Source organism: Hemiscyllium ocellatum, chromosome 2 (genome assembly GCF_020745735.1).
Source record: "Hemiscyllium ocellatum isolate sHemOce1 chromosome 2, sHemOce1.pat.X.cur, whole genome shotgun sequence".
Lineage (NCBI taxonomy): Eukaryota > Metazoa > Chordata > Chondrichthyes > Orectolobiformes > Hemiscylliidae > Hemiscyllium > Hemiscyllium ocellatum.
The window spans coordinates 125,980,694-125,996,838 of record NC_083402.1 but is presented as its reverse complement, the minus strand read 5'-3'; the positions used below and the strand labels follow the sequence as shown (position 1 = coordinate 125,996,838).

General features: G+C 38.4%; 1 protein-coding gene across 4 annotated transcripts in view; it reads right to left on the bottom strand.

The window, feature by feature from the left end:
- Nucleotides 1-16,145, bottom strand: part of LOC132824973 (coiled-coil domain-containing protein 171-like) — a 265,522-nt gene that overhangs the window by 69,534 nt on the left and 179,843 nt on the right. The window lies entirely within an intron of this gene.

The following is a 16,145-nucleotide window of genomic DNA, read 5'->3' as shown; positions in this document are numbered from 1 at the left end:
TGAAAATTAAATTTAACACAAATTTATTGATGCAATACATGTCAATCGCTTTCATGTAATGAGGAATAACTAATCTGATGCCTATCAATCTGTCACTTCATAAAGATGTATTTTTTCTAGGGTGTATTTGGAAAATGGCAATTTCCCTCAATCTATCAGTAATTTCCAGCAGTTCTATAATTCTGAGACAGCTGTGTTCCTTCAATTCATGTCTCTTTTGCATCCACAATTTTGTTTGCTCTACTCCTCTTTCAAGGGGAAGCAATAGCCACCAGACTCTTAACTCAGAAACTCAACAAATGTTTTGAGGACCCAGGTTCAAATCCCACCATGGCAGATGGTTGAATTTGAATTCAATAAAAAGAATCTGAAATTAAGAGTCTAATGATGACCGGGAAACCATTGTCAATGGTTGGAAGTGCCCACCTGGTTAACTAATGCCATTTAGGGATGGCAATCTGTCAGTCTTACCTGGTCTGGCTTCCATGTGGTTGCAGACACACAGCAATGTGGTTGACTCTTAACTGCCCTCTAAGCATTTAAAGAAGGGGAATAAATGCTGGCCTAGCCAGAGATGCCCTCATCCCCTGAGTGAAAAAAAGCCATTGGCAGTCATGTTTTAAGTTTTCACAGCATGAAGCTCTAGAATTTCCTCTCTCAATCTCTTTGCTTCACTCCCTCCTCCTTTAAGATGTTGCTGAAAGCCTTCTTCTTTACCTAAATTTTCTTTATCACTGCAATATTCCTTCATATAAATGGATGTCAAATTTTGTTTGATAGCTTTCCCATGAAATGCCTTGTGCATTTAACCTATGCGATCATCTATGCAGATCTTTGGAAACATCCAGTGATTGTTACATACACTCTGCAACTTAACCAGAGTAATTACACTGAGACCAGAAAGAAAATTGGACAACTATATTCCACCATTTTAAAAGCCAATGAGGTATAATGAAATGTATTTTCAAGGCTCAGCTAAATAGAATTTTGATCTATAAAGCAGCTAATGGTTACAGGGGACAGGCAGTAAAATGGAGTTATGGTCAAAATCGGATGGGCCATGGCGGTATTGAATAGCAGAATGAGTCTAAATGTACCAATATACCTGTCCTATTTATCATGATTAAAAAATGTTCAGAACGGTCCTTTGACATCTTTCCTCTATGAATTTGAAGATGTATTCAAATATCTGCTTTTACATGTTAAATATTTTGGTTTGATAGCTTGTAGTGTATTTCCAGATTGCTGTTCAAAAATGGTGATGAATAGTCAACTATACGTCTACCAGAAGCTTACAAGAAGCACAAATACAGGAAAACCATACACCTAACCAGCTGTCAATAACTGACCATCACACACAACAGACTAAAGTTTCTGTTTTTAAGTCTGTATTGCAACTTTTTACAGATACATTTTTGTTAATTCTTCAAGTTTCTGCGCTGCAACATCTTTTGGTGAATAAATCATTTGATTTTACATTTTCTGACATTTTTTTCTTGTTAAAGTAAGATTTATCAAGGCAAAGCAATAATTTTGAAAATCATGATGAAATTGCAGTAAAATGTGAGAATAAGCTCTTTTATTTTAATCTAGCAGAAATTCTGTATCTCAGAAATCCCCACCTGTCAACAAGTATTTTCTAGTATATTAGAGTTGCAACAGTCCTTCGTCAGAAATTCTTGTGGCTTGTCCAAGTCACAGTAATTCAGTTTCAATCTATAGGCTGGGGAACCAGTTTCTTAGTTCTGACTAGATTAGATTCCCTACAGAGAAGAAGCAGGCTCTTCAGCCCAACAAATCAACACCAACTCTCTGAAGAGTAACCCACCCATTTCTCTACATTTATCCCTGACTACTGCACCTAACCCCACGGGCAATTCATCTAACCTGCACATCTTTGGACTGTGGGAGGAAACCGGAGCACCTGAAGAAAACCCACGCAGACAAAGGGAGAATGTGCAAACTCCACACAGTCACCCAAGGCAGGAATCAAACTGGGTCCCCAGTGCTGTGAGGCAGCAGTGCAAACCATCGAGCCACCATGCCACCCCACGTAAAGTTCTGTAAAGTTTCTCTTAATATTTGAACCAAGGAGGATCTGGATAAGAGAGCATTCTGATTTTGCTGAAGAATATAGTTGCAGATTATTTGTAAAAAAAGGATTTCCTGGCTAGCAGGTTGCACACAAATTCCAAAAATGTCATCAATGAACTCCAAAAGCAGATGTGCAGACTCTGCAAGCATAGAGGTAATAATAGGAAGATTAAAATTGTCTCACTTCTTTTGATAACTTTTAGCTATGCACTTGACAAATTGTGACTTATATTACTTCAGTATAGTGCAAATACAGACTAATGTCCTTCAGGACAGCTATCCTGAATTCCTGTCAAAGGCTCTTTCGATACATAGAAAACATATACAAATTTGTCTCTGTAAAGATTGCTCACTCATTTATGTTATCTGAACATCAGAAATGACATTTGTATCAATATAACTGACTTTGCTGTTAACAACATCATGCCAGGAGAAAGGTACTTTATAGAGTCAAGTGTCTAGAAGCCATTTAACAATGAAAAAAATCTCCAAGTCAGATTTTCCAAGTAACACTCTCTCTTCTGTGGAATGAACACATATTTATATGCAGTATTAAAAATAGAATGATTACATTATTAGAATTAAGCATTAAACTCTTCAAAATCCACAAAAAGTGGATAAGACATTCTTGAACTCGTTCATATGCCAGATCGCCATCATTTACATAACATGCTCATTAATCATATACAGTTTCTTCCCCTTGACTGTTATTATTGTGCACTAAAACTTTTCATAGTGACTGATAATATGCCTGTGCAAAACTGACAGCAACATTTAAAGACTTCCTCTACTCACTAAGCCACATCATATGCTTTACACTGGCCTAATTAAACCCCTTGACAAACTTAAAGATTCTGAAATTTTTAACCTTGTAACTGAAAGTTGTTGCCTAGCTTCATGTAATACAAAAATAATGGGAGGTCATTGGATACCCACTAATTTCTAACAAGCGTGAGTTCATGGTCCTTCTCGAATATGTGATGGCTTGATATCCAGCAAGCAGTGCAGAAGAGAATAGGATAAATCAAGTTTAATAACTCGGCTCCTAATTGTTCCCCCAATGCTCAACTCTAATTACTCAGAGAACTCTCTCGACTGTCACCTGATATTAAGTTGTTGGAAGCTGAGCGTGGAACAGTGAGATAATCAATAAACATTTAGTGGGCAAAGGGATGAAGATCCTGCTTTACAGTGGGAACTTGCAGCACCCAAAGCCCTTCTGCTCATGATAAAGCCTATGGGATAACCAGACTGATTGCAAAGCAATAATCCAAAGCACTGTTTTAAGGTTCTGAGACCTTCAGGCAATTGTAAACTAGAAAGGAAAAGGTGAAAACGGTCATCCTAATTACAGCCCACTTTCATACATTTCACACATTAGCAAAGACAGGCCAATTAGGTGGAGAAAAAGATAAGGGAAGTTTTATTTGTATACTAATTAAACCCTGATGAAATTAAACTAAAAATGTACTGCCTGGTAATTGTGTGTCTGAGATGGGTCAATATAGTACACTTAACTGAACTGCATACAGTATTGGAATACCACAGCTTAACAAAAGGCAATACAATCACTGTACCAAGAACCATAAAAAATTCTAAACTGATCACGTAAATTTAGTGTCACATTTTTTGCCTTATTTGGGGTATTATAACCACAGCAGAGAAAGCTGTCCATCAGAACAGGCCCAATTATGTGGAGAAAAAGATTAGAACATTATTTGTGTCTGTAATCCCATGTAACATTCACTTTTCAAAATTGAGTTTCAACTGTGAAAAATATGGTCCTCTGAACAGTGATATGCAAAACATGCCTTCCATGCAAAGTCAGGTTAATTAAGGTTTCTATGAATTTATCAAAATGCAAATAGCTAAGCCTAAACAGGTGGCTTATCTATTTCAAATCATGCTAAACATTTGTGAATACAGGTTTGTATTGCTTTGAACCATTTTCCAAACTGACATGAGTAGCCCTAAGGCATATCACAGATTCTACCTTCCTACCTGTAGATCTTGATTACACAGAACTATAATGTTGGAGTGGAGTGATAAGAGTTACAATTTTAATGAAGAAGTATGTTGCTTTCAACACAATGTCTAATCTAGAAAACTGGATAGTATGGAGGTTTTGTACATGTTCTTTAACATCTGGGACTTTGGTTCGAATCCAGTTCACATAGTTCTGCTCCAGAACTCCCAACGTAAGAGTTTTGAGCAGTCTCTACCAAGTTTTTGAAGTGAGCCAAAAACACAAGAAGAGTGCAAAAATTAGCATTCCAACCCTTGCTGTTTACATAGTGCATTTCATTGTTGATGATTAGATTTCTTCCAGTGTGGAAACAGGCCATCTGGCCCAACAAGTGCACACTGACTCTCCGAAACGTAACCCACTCAGACCCATTTCCCTCTGACTGATGCACCTAACACTTTGGGCAATTTAGGTTAGATTCCCTACAGTGTGGAAACAGGCCTTCAGCCCAAATAGTCCACAGCGATCCTCCAAAGAGTAACCTACACAGACCCATTCCCCCTGACTAATGCACCTAATTCTATGGGCCATTTAGCATGACTGATTCACCTAACCTGCACATTTTGGACTGTGGGAGAAAACTGGAGCACCCAGAGGGAACCCACGCAGACACGGGGAGAAAATGCAAACTCCACACAGTTGCCCAAGGCTGGGATCAAACCTGAGTCGCTTGTGCTGTGAGACAGCAGTGCTAACCACTGAGCCACTGTGCCGTTCTCTTTTGAGCATCAGCAAGATATCAAAAGAACTTATGGGGGCTGCATGAAAGACACTTCGTAATATCAGTGATGCTGTAAAATTAATTAGTACAAAGTTCCAGGAAACGCGTATGGTGTAAACCTGCTGGCTCCAAGATTTTAATGACTTAAAATAGCCAAATATTAGCAGGCTATTGAAATAATTCTGGGTGAGTTTTATAAACTTGTAAATAACTGCATCAATAATTGTTATAAAAGCAGGGTAGAATTATAGAGAAAACTTTACTAGGAGTCCTTTCTAGGTCATGCTATTCATGCAAAATAGGCAAAATCAACACAAAAACAAAAAAGAAAGAATTTTAAAGTGCAAATTACCTCAATTGCAAATTGAGGCTCCACAATCTTTTGCCCTAATTTTGTGCTGGAAGACAGCCCTGCCCACAAAGCTGGCCCTGCCCCCAGGTGAATTAATCACCATGGCAAGTTTCCACTAATTATGCCCATTTGCAGGCTAACAAAGAGGCTCTTAAAATCAAGCATTTATTTTCTTTTAGGCATAAAGGCATCTTTTAATTGCATTTAAATAGTAACAAATATTTAATATACTAATTAACTGATAGATATAAACTAACAAATTGCCAAATGACTACATTTAAAAAAGCTAAAGTTACTTTGCTATTACAAATCAGGTTATTCACAGGTGATGCAGTTAACACTCCAATTAAAATCCTTCAGTTTTGGCGATAATCCATTTTTAAGCTGCATTAATAAAAGAAAGGCATCAGGCTATCACAACTGCAAATAAGCTTGGAGCAGAAATTTGTGCAAAACATACAAATTGAGGAACAAGTGCATTTGAGAACAAATTCCTAATTACACCCAAAGTAGAAGCCCTACCCATCAAGTGTAAATGGCCTTTTATCCATTTCCTCAGGGTTTCTACTGAAATTTTGCTAAATGTACAAGAGGTCAGAAAACATTGTAAAAATTCTGTCTTCTGACAGTTTGAATACCAACTTGTTCTGATCTCCAAGATTTCAAAATGGGAAATGATTTAAACAAGTACATGTACTTTCAAGATACAACTGCCATTGTATTCTGGATTGCCATTCAGGATTATAGCAAATCTAGCAAATTAAATTAAAATATAATAAATATTCAATTCTGTACCACCACATGCATTTCAGAACACTGAAATCATTGTCAATGCAAACTCTCCAGTTTAACTGCTACAGTTCTTTAGGCTTATATACATTTACTTTATAGCAATTAAAGTGGCGGACAAAGTCTTTGAATGCACATCTCAGCATTATCAGCTAAGTGCAATGAATGATACACCATTGAATCAAACAGACAAGAAACTTCGTGCTGAATTAATCAATATTAGGCAGCAGTAGTTGGCTACCACAGCTGGTCTTCATGTCCCAGGATAGAGAAGGAAATCAGAAGGATTTCTTTTGTTCACTATCCGGCAGTTCCACCAGGAAAATGCAAGTTTGTAGCATTCAATTCAGGACAAACATGGACTTACCTGTATCACCAGCCGCTGAATGGACAGCAGGTAATAACTGTCTGAGTGCAGATATTAAGCACAGACATGTGAATAAAGCAATGGAAGGATGCCAGCACCACAGATCTTTGCAAATTGAGTGTCAGCATCTTCAGGAGTTAAGTAGCAGGATGGGAGTAAATTGTGTAGGGGGATGGGGTCAGATTTGACTGTGGCGTTGGGGGGGGTGGGTGAGGTTGGTGGGTGTGGAGGGTGGTGGAGGATGTGGGGCATGTAATAAGTTGGAAATACGGGAGGGCATGTGGACAGTAGGCACGGGGGGTAGTATAGAGAGTGCGAGTAGTGGCGGTGTGAGTAGGAAGTGAGCAAAATGTGGGGAATGAGAGATTGTCATATTTATGGAGTGGGAAACGGTAGGGTGGGTAGGGGAGTGAGGTAACTGTTGGAGGGAATTAGAAGTACAGAATAGTGAGAAAAAGGAGGGGCCATAACAGATAAGTCGTAAGTGGGTGATGTGAGGGGAAGAAAAGGTAGGTGACAGAGGTGAAAAGAGGAAAATGTAAAAGAGAAAGAGTGGATAGATGAGAAAAGCACAACTGAGGTTGGGGAGAAGGTGAGTGGGGCAGTGGAAGAAAAGAGGTGGCTTAATGTTGAGGAAGGAAGAATATGAGCTAAGGCAGATGATAAAGGGGAGCAACAGATGGAAGGGAGTGGGTGAGGGAAGGAAATTGAAAAAAAAACTTAGCATTTCTCTAAAATTATGCTCTTAATGAAGTAAAGGCTTTCAGTACAAAAATATTAGATTTTTATAAAAACAATGTACCAAGAATTTATATTTTATAAAAACAATGAAAGATTAGCAACAGTTCCACCCTGAGAAAACAGTGACACAACAACTCTTGTTGCTGTAAAATCAAAGAGGATATCCCACAGCGCACTGTTAAATCTGAAGATCATCTCCAGAGAAAAGAAATCCATGTTGCTCTTCATCAAAAGACGATCTTTGCATTTCACAGTACGCTGTAGGATGTCCCGCTTCTTTTTCTCCATTAAGGCTCAAAAAGTCTGGTTAAGTAAAAATTACATGTAATCAATGCAAGCATTATAAAGCAACAATCTACAAACAGAAAAAAAAATACAGCATGAAACAAGATAGATTTTAAAAGCATAATTCATGAATTAATCAAGAAAAACAAAATATTTACAATATTTTAATTGTATTTTGAATGAAAAAGGACTTGAAAATACTACCTTGAAGGGTACAGTTTGCAGCATTCATACAATGGTTACTTCTAATCACAATAAACAAATAGTTTCAAGCTGCTCAAATTTTATGCAGTGAACCACTGAGTCATACCGATAGGTAAATCTCAAATTTGACCTCTGGTCTATATCAGCCAAAAGACATAATGACATAACAATGACATAAACTGACTGCTAGAGCTAGTAAAATAAAAACTGAAAATACTGGAGAAATTCAGAGGTCTGATAGTATCTGTGGAGAAAGAAACAGCTAACATTTTGAATCCAATTCCTCTGTTTCTATCGCCACATTTGCTGTCAGATCTGCTGAGTTTCTCCAGCATTCAGAATCCATGCACTGTTTCTGAGCGAGAGAAGTGAAAAGCTTCCAGGATTCTAAGTTTTGATCTTTATTCATTTTCTGAGCCCCAGTGCGAACACTAGACAGAGACAGGAGTGTGCTTCATCACAGTGATAGCCTTGCAAACATTCGCAATGCGAATGAAGTAAAACACTGGAGATTGGCATGTATCACTATGAATGTACCCCAGCATTAAATCTACACTTAGAACTATAGAAATGTTATGGCATACAAAATGTGTCTGTGCTGGCTGAAATAAAAACTGTTCATCCATTCTACTGGAACATAGTCTTGCAGGTTACAAGGCTTCAGGTGCAGATCCATGTAACTTTTAGGTGAGTTGAGGTTTTCCACAACTGAATTAGGCAGCAAATCCCAGAAACCCACCATCCTGTGGGTGAAAAATATTTTTCATTCATCCCAGCTAATACTATTGTCAATCACCTCAAATCGTACTCCTGATAATTGGCCTTGACAGTATGAAAAACATGTATTTCTTGTGAACTCTATCTAGGCCCCTGCATTTTGTACATCTCAATGAAGTAACCCCTCAGTCTCCTCTGTTCTAAGAACTGCAACCCTAGTGTATCTAGTATTGCCTCATAGGTGCAATGTACAAACTTTGGCGAAATATATTTGTCAGCCTCCTCCATATTCTCTCCAGAGAATTATTTTCTTCTTGTAATGCAGTGACTAGGCTATACAAAATTCGTGATGTCGCCAACCAATATCTTATACAGTTTGAGCATTATATTCCTACTTTTGTTTCAGTACTTCATCCAATAAAGGAAATTATTCCATATGCTTCTTCACTGACTTATCAATCTGCCTTGCTAGCTTTAAGGACTTGTGGACATGCACAGCTAGGTCTCTTCCTTCCTCTACTTTGCTTAATATCCTGCCTTTTACTGTATACTTTCTAGTTTTGTTTGTCCTCCCCAAATGTATTACCTCACACTTCTCTGGACAGAATTCCATTTACCAGTTTTCTGCCTACTCACTGAACCGTTCATTTAATTCTGGAGTTGACAATTACATGACTAATTATTATGTCATCCGAATCACGTCTCCCATACTGAAATCCGAATGATTAACGTGGACAACAAACAGCAAAAGGATCCGACACAAGCCTGGTATAATACTAATGGAACATTGCCCATTGGCAAAAACATCCCTCAGCTAATACTCTTTGTTTCCTATTTCTGAGTGCATTTTGGATCAAAATCATCATATTCCACTGTAGATATTTTCTAATCAACCTGTTCAGAGATGTCATTACACATCTCTAAAGCAGTTGGACTTGAACCTGGGTCACTTGGTACAGAGGTAGGGACAATAGCACTGCACACATTCCTCTGTATCCTTCTAATTTTTGACCAGTCTCCATGTGGAATCCTGTCAAATGCCTTAGAAAATCTGCAACCCCCATTACTCATCCTTGTTACTTCTTCAAAAAAAATTAAACTGAGTTGTGAAGAAATAATCTTCCCTTAACAAAACCCTGTTGACTTTCCCTGATTAATCTGTGACTTTCCAAGTAGCAGGTTACCCTATTTCTCAGAATTGATTTCAATAACCTGTCCAGTACTCAAGTCAAAATGACTCGTCGATAATTATTTGACCTGTCCCTCGCAATCATTTTGAACAACAGTATGTTTGTAGACCTCCTATCTTCTGATACTTCTGCATCTAATGAGGATTAGAAAATTATTTACAAAGCATCTGTTATTTCCTCACTGGCATCTTTTAACAGCCTGGGATACAATCCACTAGACCCTTGCGATTCTCCTTCATTCATGTCCTTCCCTTCTGAATCTCCTCTCACATTAAGCTTCTTGTACCTAATATTTCACACTCATCCTCCTTAATTAGAATGCCTGCTATCACTTCTATTCTTTGCTAAGACAGAACAAAAATTCTCATTAAGAACCCTGTCCACATCTTCAAGTCCATGCCCAAGTTTTTGTGCACACCCTGATAGGCCCTATCCTTTTTTTTATTCTTTTGCTCTTAACTTACTGACAAAATATTTTAGTTTTCCTTGATTTTACTTGCAATATTTTTTCATATCCTGTCTTTATTTTCCCAATTCTTTTTTTACTTCACCTCTGTACTTTCTAAGCGCTAGTAATTGGAGACTCTGCTAGGTTAACTCCAGTTTTTTTTGTTTTGCAGCTGTCTATTTTTCTGAATAAAACTCAAAAGAACTATGGATGCTGTAAATCATAAACAAAAACAGAAATTGCTGAAAAAGCTCAGCAGGTCTGGCAGCAGATGTTCTGACGAAGGGTCACTCGACCTGAAAAGTTAACTCTGATTTCTCTCCACAGATGCTGCCAGACCTGCTGAGCTTTTCCAGCAATTTCTATTTTTGTCTTTTTTTTCTGCTTCATCTTACCCTATATGTTTCTGGATAAGTAGACAACTTAAATTTGGCAGTACCAGCATTTTTCTTTCTGGGGGCATGTCTACACTATGCCCATAGAATGTCATTTGAATGCTCCCACTTGCTTTTGAATTTCTTTCAAACAGCTTTACTCCAAGTCCACCTTCAGTAAATCACTGCTCGGTTTTGTAAAATTTGTCCTCCCCCAGTGTAGAACTTTTACTTCAGCTCTATCTTTGTCCCTTTCTATAATGATGCTAAATTTAATTGTATTATGGTTACCATCTACAAAATTGTCAACCATTGTTCCTTCAATCACCTGCCCAGCTTCAATTCCTAAGAACAAAACTAGCAACTCTCATCGGACTGGTTACCTGCAAGCAAAAAAAATCTCTCAGAGGATTTTGTGTCCACGATACCTTTCACATTGTTTATACCTATATTAACATTAGGGCAGTTGAAGTTTCCAATTACTAGCGCTTATTGTTTTCTTACATTTATTAAAATTAAAATTTTAATTTAAAATTAAAATTTCTTATACATTTGCTCTTTTATGTCTCTCCCGCTATTTGGGTTCTACAGTGCACTTCTATCAATGTGGATACTTGTTTTTATTTCTAATTTGAATCCATATGTCCTCATTTCTTGTTTAATTTAGTACATCATCCCTCCTCTCAGCTGTAATTTATTGTTTAATAAATAATACTATACTTGCATCTACAATCTCTTTCATTTCTCCAACTACTATGTGGACCACTGAGGTTTGTGCGCAGCAGTGACTGCAGAAACTGGAAATGTATGTATTAGCCAACAAAATCAGCATGCACAGATCTTTGGAGATACTGTATGGCCACATAGCTTAGAGGGAACATTGACTCTCACCTTTTTTATCCCCCTTTTTATTCTGCCTGAATACGGATGTTGAGCTGCTATTTTGCTCCTCTGTAAGTCAGATTTCTATTATAACAATGATACTATGCCCTCAGCACATCAGCTACGATTGCTATTCTCCTTGTATTTACATATATACCATTTAGTTTTAGTTTAAACTCTCCTTAACAACAACAGCAAATCCCCCCGTGTGGATACTTGTCCTAATCCTGTTGAGGAATACAGGCCCCACATTCCCCAGAACCGATCCCAATGCCTCAGAAATCTGATGCCCACCCTCTTACACTAGCTTACTACTAGCTACATGTTCAATTTTCCTACTTTCTGTAGAAATGGAAGGTGTAAGAAAGAAACATTGGCAAATGAAAAATTTATAAGTTAAAACCTAAAAGAAAATTGAGACACAAATCAAGAAGGTCAGTGGTCCACTGTCTTTTTATCATGATATACAGGCAATAGAAATTCCTGGGCCGTATTTTAATATGATCAATGGGTTATCCTCCCCAAACCTGTTGGGATTCAAGAAGCCAGCCTCCATGGACTCACAATTTTGAAGGCGAAAGGAGATTTTTTTTTACTGTGTGGATTTTTAAGTGTATGACACAATTGCATTGTTTCCACCAAGATAATTGAAAGGTCAGCTTTCCTGGCACATCCCTGGAATTCCTTGTGTAAAGACTGACAGAAAGAAGACAGCAACTATTCCCCAGAAATAACAAAAATATCTCCAACTCTCACATGACATTGGTCTAAATAAAAGTCTAAAGTGATGGTTAGAAGATTCTAGGCAGAGAACGTCATTTTCAGAATGTTTTCAATACAGTAAGGTTCAGTGAAATCTCACAAGCAGTGGGTAATTACAGTTCTCCATCTTGCAACAGGATGAAGTCAGATACATTTGCATCGTCACTCCCTTAAAACCCAAATGTGGCTAGTGATGTGAGAAATCAATTCTGAAAACACTCATGAGAATGCAATAGAAGATGTAGTCATCAGCATAAACAGTGTTCTTCAGGATTTGCATCTTTTGAGAGTTGGAAGACAACGATGATGAGGATGTCTCATAACACCACCCTTCCCTTCCCTCTATCACACCTTTTTGGATATAATCTGAACAGCAGACTGCAACAGTGCTTTAACATTCCAAAATCCCCTCTTCCCTTACAAACTACAACTTTTCTCACTGCTTCTTTCTCACATTTCTATTTAAAATAATCACTTGGTCACCCTATCTTGTTTCTTCCCACTTCTTACCATTTGCACAATATCTACAAGTCCACACTTCGTCATTTAACATTTTCATAGAGCTATATTTTGCTCTTGATCATAAGGAGGGCAGCCAGCTGGACCTCAAAATAGGAGTTATCTGATTGGGTTGTTAATCTGGTCATATCAGGGGGTCCTAGCTGACATTTAAAAGGATGAGTGTCAGAGATACTGACACTCTGGTATCTGTCTCTGAATGAGGCAGTACCATAGTCAAGTACTGTTCAAGTGTAAATAAAGGGTGACTTAAAGTCAGGATATAGCCTCTGTGCAGCTATTTCAGTATCAAAATTTTTCATAAATTGTCTTTGTTCACATTCAATATTGTATGTTATAAGACAGAAAGATCATTCTTTTCCTGAAACAATTTTTTAAAGTTTGAAATTACTTTTTTTGTGCTTCTTTATTTTGGAGCACTATAAAGAATAGGTAATAGTTGATTCATACAGAACCTCAATACTTAAGAGGGAATTGGACACAGCACATTTACACAATGGACTGTCTTTTTGTTATAAATATTTTTGTTGAAAAGAAAAAAAACGTTTCTGGGGCTTTTTTAAACAAAATTACAAAACTAATACAAAATAGTGTAACCACTTTACAATATAATAGCAACATCAATATAAATAAAGAAAACAAACTTCTAATCCACTCTACAAACTACCAAAGCACAAAGTAAGATATAAGAAAAAAACCTATCTAAAAAAAGCTACAATACAATAAACATTCAAAATAAAATTATATCAAGTCATAACAAGATCCGTATTTTTACAGGATTCTTCTTCCCAGAGACAGACATCATCCTCACGGCTAAACAAAGGCCCTAAATAGTATGGCTGATACATTCGCATCGGTGTAGCCCAAGAAGGGCCACCATGTTCTATTTGGTGTACCATATTCGTAAGGAAGCCCAAAGGAATATGTTCCATAACTATCCTATGCTAATTTGAAAATCCTGGGGGATTTTCCGAAACCCACCTTGCTAAAATGTTTTTCCTCACACAAAAGGAGAAGATACTAAACAGTTTCTTCCCATGTGCATCTAGAGAAGGAAGATTTGGAAAGCCCAAAAGGAGAGACACCAGGTCCAGCCCAATCTCAGTTCCCAAAATCTTTGCGAAAGCATTCGCTACACTGTCCCAGTATCTACAGGCCTTATGGCATGTCCACAAACAATGAGTGAGAACACCAGCTTCTATTTTACACTCAGGGTATATTGGGAACGCTCTTGCCTTAAACTTTGCAAGCCGCTCTGGTGTTATATGGGCCATATGAAGTATCTTCAATTGAATAGCTTGAGTTCTATTACAGATAGAGATCTTCCTGGCATTTTCCCAGATGTCTTCCCACATCTCCGAGGAGATTTCCACCCCTAATTCTTGAGTCCAGGTTTTATATAGCCATTCCATGTCCTTCGATATATTACTACCTAGCAAGTGATGGAGAGTATTGACTGAGGGGGCACCCATCGGCTGAAGCACTCCCCTCTCCATAACTGATTTATAAGGATTAGCCATCAATGTGGTCTTTTTTTGAATGAAGTCTTGTACTTGAAAACATCAAAAGAGATCCTTATTAGGTAACCCGAACTATTCGAAGGACATCATGACCTCCCCATCGAACAGATCTCCCAAGCAGGAGATTCCTCTGGACTCCCAAATTTTAAATCCAGCATCTGTCAAACCTGGCTGAAATCCCAACATTCCCACTATCAGAGTAAAGGGGAAGGTTTTTTTGTAGATTACCCTCAACCTGTTGGATCATCCTCCAAGCTTTGATTGTGTTTAGGACAATCGGGATTTTACAATGATCCATGACAGTTCTCATCTTATCCATAAACAATCAATCGATGAGGGGTATTTTGCTTGGGAAGCCTCAATATCCGGCCAAATTGATTGTGGATCGCGAGAGGCCCAATCAGCCACATATGATAGCAGGGAGCTCAGTTGATACTTCCTAAAATCTGGGAAATCTAGACCTCCCCTTTCTTGTAGGAGCTGCATTTATTTAATATAATAAGGGGTCGTCTATGATTCCAAACAAAGGAACTGAACCAACCATAAAGCTCACGCAGCGCCTATCTCGGCAACATCAAAGGAAACATTCTCATAGGGTACAATAGGCAAGGGAGAACATTCATCTTGACCACAGCTATTCTTCCTAACCAGGATATCGGGAGATCTTCCCAATGCTGGAGGTCCTGCGTTATTTTCTTTAATAGATGCATATAGTTAGCTTTATATAGCTGACCAAATACCAGGGTAATAAAAATACCTAAATAGAGAAAACCTCCCTGTGACCACCGAAAGGGGAACCGGGTTCCATCCGCAAAGTTGGATATACTGGTAAGACCTCCTACCAGCATGGCCTCTGATTTCATAAAATTAATTTAGTACCCTGAAAACATGCCAAATAAATTAACAACTTGAATTAAGCAGGAGTCAGATGTCAATGGATCATTTAAGAAAAGAAGGACGTCATCCGCATAAAGAGTAATTTTATGCTTGCCTTATCCTACTTCAGGGGCCATTATACTGGGGTCCATTCGGATGGCTTCTGCCAGCGGTTCGATCACTAGTCTAAATAATAGTGGCAAAAGAGGGCACCCTTGATGGCAACCTCTGCCAACACTAAAACTACCTGATCTTATGCCATTGGTAATCACTGCAGCTTTCAGGTGATTACATAGCACTGCAACCCATTTGGTAAAAACTTCTCCAAGGCCCAACCGCTCCATAGTATAAAAAAGGTACGGTCATTCCACCCGGTCGAATGCTTTCTCTGCGTCTAGGGAGACGACTAATCCCGGTATCGCTTTTTGCTGGCAGACTTGTACCATATTTAACACTCTTCTGATATTATTATTAGATCTGCGACTCTTAATAAACCCAGTCTGATCCTCTTTTAAAATAAATGGCAAAACCCTCTCCAGTCTTAATGCCAGCATTTTTGAGAGGATTTTAAAGTCCACACTCAATAGGGATAGGCCTGTATGAAGTACAGTCATCTGGGGCTTTCCCTTTCTTAAAGATGAGAGAAATATTTGCTTCTCTCAATGAGGGCAGGAGACTACTCTGACTATATGAGTAGTTGTACATGTCTATAAGTGGGCCGGATAACTTGTCTATAAACTCTTTATAGAACTCAGTCGGAAATCCATCTGACCCGGGCACTTTGCCACTCTGGAGCTGTCTGACCACCTCCTGCACTTCCTGAGTTGTCAGGGGGGCATTCAAAAAAGATACATACTCCGTGGTTATGCCCAAGAGGCCCAGGTTCTTAAAAAAGCCTCCAACTTCCTCGCTCTATTCTCACGGCGCTCCGACTGATACAGCTCAAAATAGAACTTTCTAAATGCTGCATTGATCTTTTTAGGATCACAAGTCAAAGTACCAGCGTCCGCTCTAATAGATGTAATAGACTGGGGAGTCTTTTTCTTTCTGGCAAGGTATGCTAGATACCTGCCCGGCTTATTGCCATACTCAAATAGTCTCTGCTTCGCAAATAGTATCTCCTTCTTTGCTGTTTGAGTATGTGCAGTGTTCAAAGTATCCCTGAGGGCTGTAACTCGCTGTAATTTAGTTATGGATGGCCTACCAACATACGCTGCCTTTGGCGAGCCTCGAATAGACGCTGTTGTTCTCCCCTCTGTCATTTCAGGGTCGCAGAAT